This window comes from Tamandua tetradactyla, chromosome 17, assembly GCF_023851605.1.
Source record: "Tamandua tetradactyla isolate mTamTet1 chromosome 17, mTamTet1.pri, whole genome shotgun sequence".
NCBI lineage: Eukaryota > Metazoa > Chordata > Mammalia > Pilosa > Myrmecophagidae > Tamandua > Tamandua tetradactyla.
In genome coordinates, this window is record NC_135343.1 from 57,671,074 (window position 1) to 57,681,213 (window position 10,140).

The following is a 10,140-nucleotide window of genomic DNA, read 5'->3' on the forward strand; positions in this document are numbered from 1 at the left end:
TTAATTTAAATGTAACAATAGTTATGCTTTTCCTTTTTCCATTATATAGTAGAATATCAGGTTGTAAAACAGTGGTGAAATTATTCCTGATTTAGCTTCTTGTCTTAAAAGAGTACACATTCAATGTCTTATCTTTAGGTATGATTTTTATTTGAGGTGGAGGTGGTATGTAGATACCTCTTACTAAATTAAAGAAGCTTCTCATTCTATCTTTTATTTTTTTATTTTTTTTATTTTTTGCCTGGGCAGGCACAAGTAATCAAACCAGGTCTCCAGTATGGCAGGCGAGAACTCTGCCTGCTGAGCCATTGTGGGCCACCCCTTCTCATTCTATCTTGATAGAAGTTTTTAATTTCTTTTTTAAATTGTGCATAACGTTTCAATCTTTATTGAAAACCATTTCCTCCTCAATCAAGTTAAGTTTTAACCATTATTATTAACATAATGCATTATATTGTAGATAATGCATTTTGAATCTTACTGAACAGTTTTCACCCATCAAATTAGAATTTTATCTACAACTTTGTTAATACAGAAGATTATATTGTAGATTTTGTAAGTTTTTTATTATTTATTATGATAACATGATGACATATTTAGAGGATTCTGTATAAACCCAATTTATTACATGTACTTTTAATTCATTTAGGATGCAAATTTAGACTGTAAATAAGTTATCTGGAAAGTTTTCATCTATTTATGATACTTGTTTATCCTTTCCTTGAGTTATCCCTATATCCTTTCAAGATTATCTAACATCAAAGGATGAGTTAGGTTACATTACTTTCGCTTTCTTTACTGAAACTGTTTTAGAAAGGAATTACACTGCCTTGAAGATTCCTTTAAAAAGCATGTCAAAACCATCTGGGATGTGGGCCTAATGTTTCTTGGGATAGGGCAGATGAAGAAGTAGATTCTTTACCTCTTTAATGTATTTAATTTTTGGGGTATATTCCAGTTTTTCCTTTTTCTTTCTGTCAATGCTAGTAATGTGTTTTTTCCATCAAATATTTTTATCCTTGAGGCACCCACCAGACAATTTTCCTTCCTGCGGGGCTAATCTGGCCTGGTTTTCCACAGCTCTGCTGCCTAGCTGTCATCCTAAAACCTCCCTTAGAATCACGCAGGAAATCTTGGAGGAATTTCTTGTCTTTCAGTTTCATTGTGGCTTCAATGTTCCAAGGACATTTTGATTTCCTTTCCTTTGGATGTGATATCTTTTTGACCCCATCTGGACAATTTTGGAAATTTTCTTTTCCCTGATATTCTTTAAAATCAATATGTTTATTTTATGTAGATCTTTTTTTTCATATAGGCCTTTTCAGCTTTGAACGCATGTTCTTGAGTTTGGGAAAATGTTCTCCAGTTATTATTCATCACTTCTTCCCCTCTGGTTCTCCAGTTTCACTGAAAAACTTACTGATCATAGGTTGGAACTCTCGGTTTTGATTGTCTACTTTTGAATCCTTTTTCTTCACTTAATATCCAACTCTTCTTTCCGTGACTCTTACTGTAATATCTCATCAACTTTCACCTTCCCATGTTACTATTTAATTTTCATGCAGTTATATTTTTTATTATTGTCAATAGTTTGTTCTTTGTGAATAAATGTTCCCTTCTAAACAGAATCCTATTGTTTTTCGTCAATGAAATATAGGTTTGCATACCTCAGCATGTTTTTTCTTCTAAGCTCTGCTCTATTTTGTTTTCCATATTTTCTTTTTATAATGTTTGTTTTGGTCCCCAACTTACACATTAGGGAGTTTGTTCAAATGCCTCAATGCCTCTGGGATTCTTTGTATCCTTTAATTTAATTTTATTTTATTTTGTTTAAATATACTTAGTATTGCATTTTTTAAAAATGAGATGCTGTGTATGCTAGGCAAGAGCTTTCTGACTGCCAGGCTTAAAATCTAGAGAGAGCAATGAGACAGGCTCCAACCACTTTCTTGGAGGATCACTAAGTCTAAAATATGTGACTATTTTACTCCTTGAGTCTTCTTTGAAATCCTGCTAATGTATGTGTCTGTGCCTGCGTGAGTATGTGGGAGGTCTTCCTGGTGGTGGGGGGGGTGTAGGGAAGGATGCTGAAATTTGACTGCCAGTATTCTCCAAAGTGACTGAGAAAGTTGCTGTATTTGGCACATGTTCCACGAATTAATTCCCAAACAACAATTTCTACATATGATGATATCCATGAAAAATATTAATATTTTTGTTAATCTGGAAAACATTTTTCATATTTAGGAAAATTTCATCAAAATTTGATTTAACTACATAAGTCACTAAAATAGTGTGTTGTTTTGTTTTAGGCTAGAATTATTGCTACTCACTCAAGTTATTCTGGTCATCTCCTACTGATAAATTCATAAATTGGTTATTAATTGTAGGTTATTTTAACTAGATTTAGTATTTCAAAATGTCAATCCTTGTAGGAGAATAAAAATAAATGAACATATGATGAAGACAAACAGGTAATGTGTGCACTAGATATTCTGTAGACCACAGGCTTCTTCAGTCTTGAATACTTCTCTGCGTCTTGTTGGGTGCTGAATACTGAGCTGATTTTGGCTTGCGGGAGAAGGCTGCAGGAGTAATTTTCATACACGTTGAAGCTGACTGTCTCTGTTCCCTGGCCTCAGCCGTTCAGCCTAAATTGGCCAGCCTACAAGTGTGTCAAATTGGAGAACGCAGGAAAAAACTTGACTGTACACAATATGTTATGTTAAAAGACCATACATAAGATTTGGTAATTCATTTCTGAATTTGGAATTTAATCTGTAAGAGGATAAGGCCTTGATCGTCTCTGGCTTTGTGACTTTCAATGAAAGAACATATACGAAAGGTGTTTTTGGAGATAATATATGAGTAATACATGGTAGTGTTGGAAAATGTAGAAAAAACAAAATTGTCCAGGGAAAAATTTCCCATCTCCCACCAGCAAGATATAATCACTATTAGGCAATTGGCATATATCCTCAAATCTGTTGCCATAAGTATATTGCATAAATGAATATTTTTTATTCAGCAAACATTTATTGGGTAAATTTTCTAGGCTGGGAACTGTTCTAGATATCAGGAATATAGTGATAAACTATCTCTGCCCATTTGCAGCTTATATTATAGCAGGGGTGACATAAAATAAATAAGATATAAAATCAAAACACAAGATGTGCTTAAGAGAAAGTTTAAGTATTACAATTAAAAAGGGAGAAGAAATTTGGGAGCAGGGCTGTGAGACCAGTCCTCAATAAGAATATATCTGTATTAATCACTGATAATTGATTTGATTCTAAATAAATCAAATTGATTTGAAGTTTTCGATGACATTTCATTGATACAGGAAAGACTGAATTTGCTTTTGGCAGGCAGTTCATATTGGGACACATTACTTTAAGACATTCATAATCTGAGCTGACTTATACTCAGGTTTTATTTTTCATTCTGGCTCCTCAGGGGCAGGTTTGCCCTGCTCCTTGGTTTTCATGCCTCAGAGGCTTCAGACGTAAGTCTGGTGTTTACCAAGGATGCATTTTGTTGGTTCCTAAACTCCAATTGTTGTCTCTTTAGTGCTTGAGTCAGCTAAAATTTCTGCTCAGCCTCTCGGGCTTTCATTCTCAGTTTGTGCATGTTCAAGGGGAAGAGAAATTTTAAATACCAGGCTTACTTTTCTGTGCACCCCTTCTTCTAGGATCTGAGCCCCCTAAATTCTCAGTGCCTCAGTAGCTCTTCAATTCTTTCAAGAATATTCCTTTCTGTCCATCTTTTTCTATTTATTCTTTGCAAGAAGCATGTACTGCACCAGGCTCTCAGCCATTACCAGAGGCAGAAGTAAATCCTCTTTTTGGTCTGCAACTTTATCCTGGCCGGCTGCTATGCATGATTTTTCCTCTTCTAAGACCAAACATGTTCAGAATTTAAATATCCATAGGATATTTGGGAATAGAGATAAGGACCAGTGGATCTAGATTATTCTTAAACAAACATTCAACTTTATTCCTCACCTCACCTTTGGAAGTACCTGATATTGCCACACTTGAAGCTTTAGCAGTCTTTATAGCTTGACTCAGAGCAGTTCTCATTCTTATTTCCCTCTGAGGATCTTTGCTTGATTTTCAGTTCTCTCCAGTTGTTATCAGGCACCACTTTCTCTTACCTTTTCACCTGCATATATTGTAATTCAGGGATACAGATATCTCCTACTCTCATACAAGATGGAATATGTGTTTCTTTTGTTCTGTGGGCTTGTTTTTCAGTAATTGCTAAGATGAGAAGTGGCAAAAAAGTGTTTCTTCTTCTAGTTTAACAATGGAATATCAAAATATGCTTTGCCTATTCATATGCATGAATGAACGAGTAAGGAAAGAGTGTGTCTTTCATTAGCATGCAAGAAGTTTTATTTTCTACACTAAGTCTTTTGCCTGAATGGGGTGATTTACCATGAACTCTGTTTTCGGGGTTAAGTTTAACAGCTGTCCGGGTTCACTTTAGGTTATGTGAGTGAAGAAAACTCAGTAGTCGCAGCCCAACTGTTAGTACTGAGATAAAGTAAGCAAAGCTTTACTTTAGGACCAGAATATCTCTAGGCACTATATGATTTTCTACAGTGAGTGTCCTTGCTGACACTCATTGTAGACCCACCACTGTTTGGAGGCAACCTTTCCTAGTAAATTGTTTAAATGTATTTATCATTACTACCTGTTCTTAATCTGGCAGCTTGTGACTCTGACTTTGGAATCTCTCCATGGCTTGGCCGGTTCTTGCATGTGTGGTAAACTTGTGCTCATTCCAATATGTCTTTCCAATCCATTTTCCAGAAACTTGTCAAATCTCTAATCCGCTGGTACACTCTCTTCCCATTCTTAGCATGATTATGAATATTTAATCTTTAATGCCTTTTATTTTTATTTCAGGAGATTTGTTGGAGGGAGGAGAGATAAAGATGTGCTCGTATTTCCATCCTTAGGAAAGTCAGTTGATTTGATGGTCCCAAACAACATCTGCTCTCAAGGGTCAAAAATTCAGCTATACTACTTTCAGTTTTTACTTTCTTGTTTTTACGCTTGGCATTTATTTGACTGAATTAGACATTTGAAATTCATGTTAGCGTATACTAAGTGGTAAGGATCTAAATGTTGATTTATGAATGGGTACAAAATTGGCCTACAACTATTTATAGAATAATTTAATCTTTCTCATATTAATTGGATAATCATTTTTTAAATCTAACCCAGTCGATTTCAGAGCACTTTATACCATTTAATTTATCTTTTTTTGCATCATAATTCTTTTAATTTATAATACTTATTAATATTTGTTACAACCATCATTTAAATTACTTGTCAATGTACAGGTGTTTTTGTTATGGATGTTTTTTCTTATTTGCTCACATGTTTTCTTCAAGCATTTCAGATCGGGCACTTGAAAGAAACTTTTTGAAGAATAGAGATAGAGGTAATAAAGTATCACCCACATCCAACATCAGTCTTTCACTGGGGAGCAGACTGTATATCAGAGGGTAATAAGACTTGGTGAACAGCCCATAGTCAGTTACTGCTGGAGTTATTGCTATGGCGCCAAGAAAAGCTGACTCTACTTCAACACCTTTCCACCACTCTGATCCTCTTACTGGCCTCTCCATCAGATGCCCTTAAGCCTGGAAAGAGATTATCCATCAAGCATCTCTCTCTGTTCCTTTCCAGGCACTTCAGAAATACACACAAAGAATAAAGACACGTTGTTTGAACAGCTTTCAATAAACAAGAACTCTACTTTAAGAGTAAAAAAAAACAAAAACATTTGGAGACAGCAGATGTTATGGATCTATATATCAGTTTCCTTCTGTTGGTATTAAGCAAAGAACATGAAAGATCATTTGACAGGTAATATATCACTCAATACACTGAAGGTAATTGACAGCTCTTACTTGAAGCATCATTTAGAAACCCCTGATCCTTTTCTCTATGCAAACTACATTTTTATGAACTGAAAACTTGGGAGTGAGTCATGGACAGGGCGCAATGTTCATCTGGAAACAATGAGGATGCAGTCTTAAAAGTGATCCTATTTTAATTATCATTTTATATAAAATGTGATAATCTTGACTGGAGTATTCATTTCCAAATTTGGCCAGGCTCCAAATGAGTGCTTTGCTTTGGCCAATGCAGTGAAACTCTATGTTTTTATTAACCCTACAATGTGACTCTACTGGGGTCAAAAACTTGCACTACTTGACCTCCCAGTTCAATTCTAAACCAATTGCAATGATATTGCACTTCATCTAATTGAAGATGTCACTGATCATTAGAAAAGCAACTATTTTATTTACCTCTAAGAAGTAAAACGTTTCCAATAAATCCATTAGACATCATCAATTTTCAGATATGTCTTCACTTCAGATAAATTAAATTCTTGAAATTGATGAAAATAGTAAGGCAGAGCTAATGCAAAGAGGGTTAAAATAACTCCTTTATTATTGACAAAACTGTTAGTAGAAACAAAGAAGGGAGATGCCCTGGACAGAACTAAAATCCAGTCTACTCTCATAGAAAGTTCACACCAGCAAAACTCCCAACAGTTTCCAAACAAAGAAGAGTTGAAACAAACAAAATTTAAAGCCTTTCCTTTCAGAAAAATATTATCTATTGGTTATCCCAATCCTACAAAGTATGCCCACTGAAACTTCACTGAATTTCAATCCCTTTCCAAATTTAAATCTTTGAAAATCCAATTATTACCAGAGATTATGCTACCTTGATCTCAATTATAAGAGGTAAGACTTAATATGACTTTTCAAATTAAGCAGAAAATGAGACTCAGTGAAGTCAGAAATCACTCAATTTATCATGAAAGAGATTTATTTTTGATCTACCTATTTCTAATTGGTGTGAGGTTATTGAGATGGGTAGTAAGCATATTGATTGGCCTCTACCTGGTGGTAGTGAGTGTGGTCCCTTCCTACCTGACTACCAGATTTGTCCTTTCATAAGGAGACAACAGATACATCTGGGACATGTGTGAGTTCCTGTCAGATCCTGTCTATGTGGTAGAGATCGTTATCTCGTTAAAAAAAAACCCAATTCTTAATGGATTCCTAGCCACCTGAAGTAAAGACTACACTTCTCATCCTCTCTGGAAGCTGGTTATTGACATGAGACTAATTTAGGATAATGGAATTAAAGTGGGATTCCTCAGGGGACATTTTTAAAGAGAGTATATTACCTTCCTCTATTCTCTACTCTTCCTACTTCTGGATGGCTGGTTTGAGGACATCAAGCTTAGAGCTTGAGTAACCATCAAGGAAACCAAAGCTAAGGATGATAAGCCAACACATAACTTAGACTTGAACAAACTTTTTCTTGTAAAAGACCAGATAATAAATATTTTAAGTTTTGCAGGCCATACCCTCTTTGATCAACTCCTCAGCTGCGCCTTTGAAACCCCTAAACCACCACAATCAATAATAATCATAATAATCAATCATAATAAATGAATAGGCCTGGCTGTGCACCAATAAAATTTTATTTACAAAAATAGATGAATAATAATAACTTTATCTCTTCTGAAATAGAAGAAATTTGGATTCTTGAAATACCAGAAGACCATATCAGCCTTGGACTTACCTCTGGGCTTGCTTATATGAGAGAAAAATAAATTCATCTACTGTTTCAACCTCTTTTTGTTTTTCTCTTGCATTTGATCAAAATGAAACTTAAGTAATATTCTCCTTTTCATTTTTTTGTTGTCTGTAAATGTTCTGATATTAGAGCTGTTTTAATTATGTTTACTTAATTAAGACTGAGCTTTTAATGTAACCATCCTTCATACATTTCAGGGAACAGAAGAAAAGAAAAGGAAACAAAAGAAAGAAAACAAATTCAAGTGTCTAATTTATTTTCACAGGTGAGATTATGTTGGAAAAAGATTTTGACCTGTAGACTTGTGTGCAAGTATTTTTCATTTATCTGTTTATCTTTTTTGTTTTTAGTTCATAATCTTATTATATAATTTTAATACAGAGTACATTAGAAATCAGAAGTTAAAAGGCACATTTCAGTGAACATTCTCTCTTCATCCTTATTCCCTATCTACCTAACCCTTCCCCACAGGCAATAATCTCTCATGCTGTGTATCACTATTACTGTCTATCCTTCCAGATGTTCTATGAATATTCGAACAAATATCTACATCTTTCATTTCCTTCTGTTTTGGTTTTTTGATGCTACTAGAAATGCAATATACCAGAAATAAGTTGGCTTTTATAAAGGAAATTTATTAAGTTTCAATTTTACAGTTCTAAGGCCATAAAAATGTCCAAACTAAGGCATCCAAAAAAAGATAACTTGACTCAGGAAAGGGCTGATGACATTCAGAGTTTCTCAGTTAGCTGGAAAGGCACATGGTGACATCTGCTACCTTTCTCCTTTCAAATAGCTTCCTCATAGGGCATTTTTTTTTCTGAATCTTGAAAGGTCTCTGTCCTTGTGGGCACTGAATCTTTTTCCAAAATAGTTCCCTCTTAAAGAGCTACAGTAAGTGATTACATCTTGAATAGGTAGAGACAAATCTCCTTGGAAAGTATCTAATCAAAAGATCCCACCTAAAATTGGGTAGGTCATATCTCCACGGAAACCACTTAATTAAAAAGATCCCACTCAACAACATTGAATCAGGATTAAAGAATGTGGCTTTTCTGAGGTACACAACAGTTTCAAACCAGCACATTCCACCCTCTGGACTGGAAAAAGACATGTTCTATCCATATATAAAATATTTTCATTCCATTACAGTATCACAAAATCTTAAACCATTTCAGTAACAATACAAATACAATCCAAAGTGAAAACCATTACAAAATCTCATCAAACTCATTTACAGGCGTGGTCTATTCTAAGGCAAAATTCTCTTCTGGCCCTGGACCTTAAAATTCAGAACAAACTATCTGCCATCATTATACAAAGGAGGAACAGTCATACAATATATGATCGCATTGCTGTAGGGGGAGATTGGAAGGAAAACAGAGGTAACTGGACTCAAACAGTTCTGAAAACCTTAAGGGTAAATTCCATTAAATATCAAAGTCTGAGGGCGGGCCATGGTGGCTCAACAGGCAGGAATGCTTACCTGCGATGCCAGAGAACCCGGGTTCGATTCCTGGTGCCTGCCCATGTAAAAAAAATATATATATATATCAAAGTCTGAGAGTCTATACCCCACAGGGATACAGAAACTGGCAGTCCTATCTTTCCAAGTGCCTACTCAATATCCATGCTCTCCAAGACTGGGTGAGGGTTGTAACCTTGTGGGACATTGAGGAGGCCACCTTTTCCTTGGCTCCACCTTCTCTAAGCATTGGGGCAGCACATGGGATCACTGCCACCTCTAGGGCACATATTCAACCTGCTTAGAACAATGGGGTGGCAGCAAGGCTCTCCCAAACCTGACGGAATGTATCCCATACTCTCTGAGGCCTGGGACACTAAATCTCTTCCTGAACAGCCAGACAGAAGGCCCACACTGTGCCTTCAGGGTGAACTCACCCTCTGCAAATGGATGGGTGGATCTGCAATCCTAGCCTGAGGTTTCTTGGCTTCAAACCTTAGCTTCCATGATTCTACCTTTGAAGGTATTTTTCCTTCAATTTGTCCCTTTTCTGTCTCTTTTAGTCCAAAATGGCAGTGGTTCCAGTTATAGATACCCCAAAACACTCCTGTTGGTTTTTTATTCAGTATATAGAGATCATACTCATCAGACAAGAGGACTTTCCACAGATCTTTTCTGAATGACTCTGTTTCCCATACTGCTATTACAGAGAAGGCTGAAGTGATCTATCACATAAATGAGCAAGGATAGCAGAGTTGGGTTTTTTTTTTTTTTTTTTTTAGTTTTTTGACAAGTGTTTAAAGTGAATATGTGGTTTGTGATCCTGATACACCTTCTGGAACTAGACACTAATTTTCCAGTTGTCCAGTGTGTTGCTAGTAAACAAAGGTGAGTCCCTCTTCAGAAATTTCCCATGACCAAAGAAAGTTCCTGACCTAAAGTTATGTTCCCTCCCAGTGGGCAGCCCCTATACATGCCAAGCTATAAACACACAATCCCTCATCTTGCCTAAATTCAGGGCATGTATAAACTTCTATG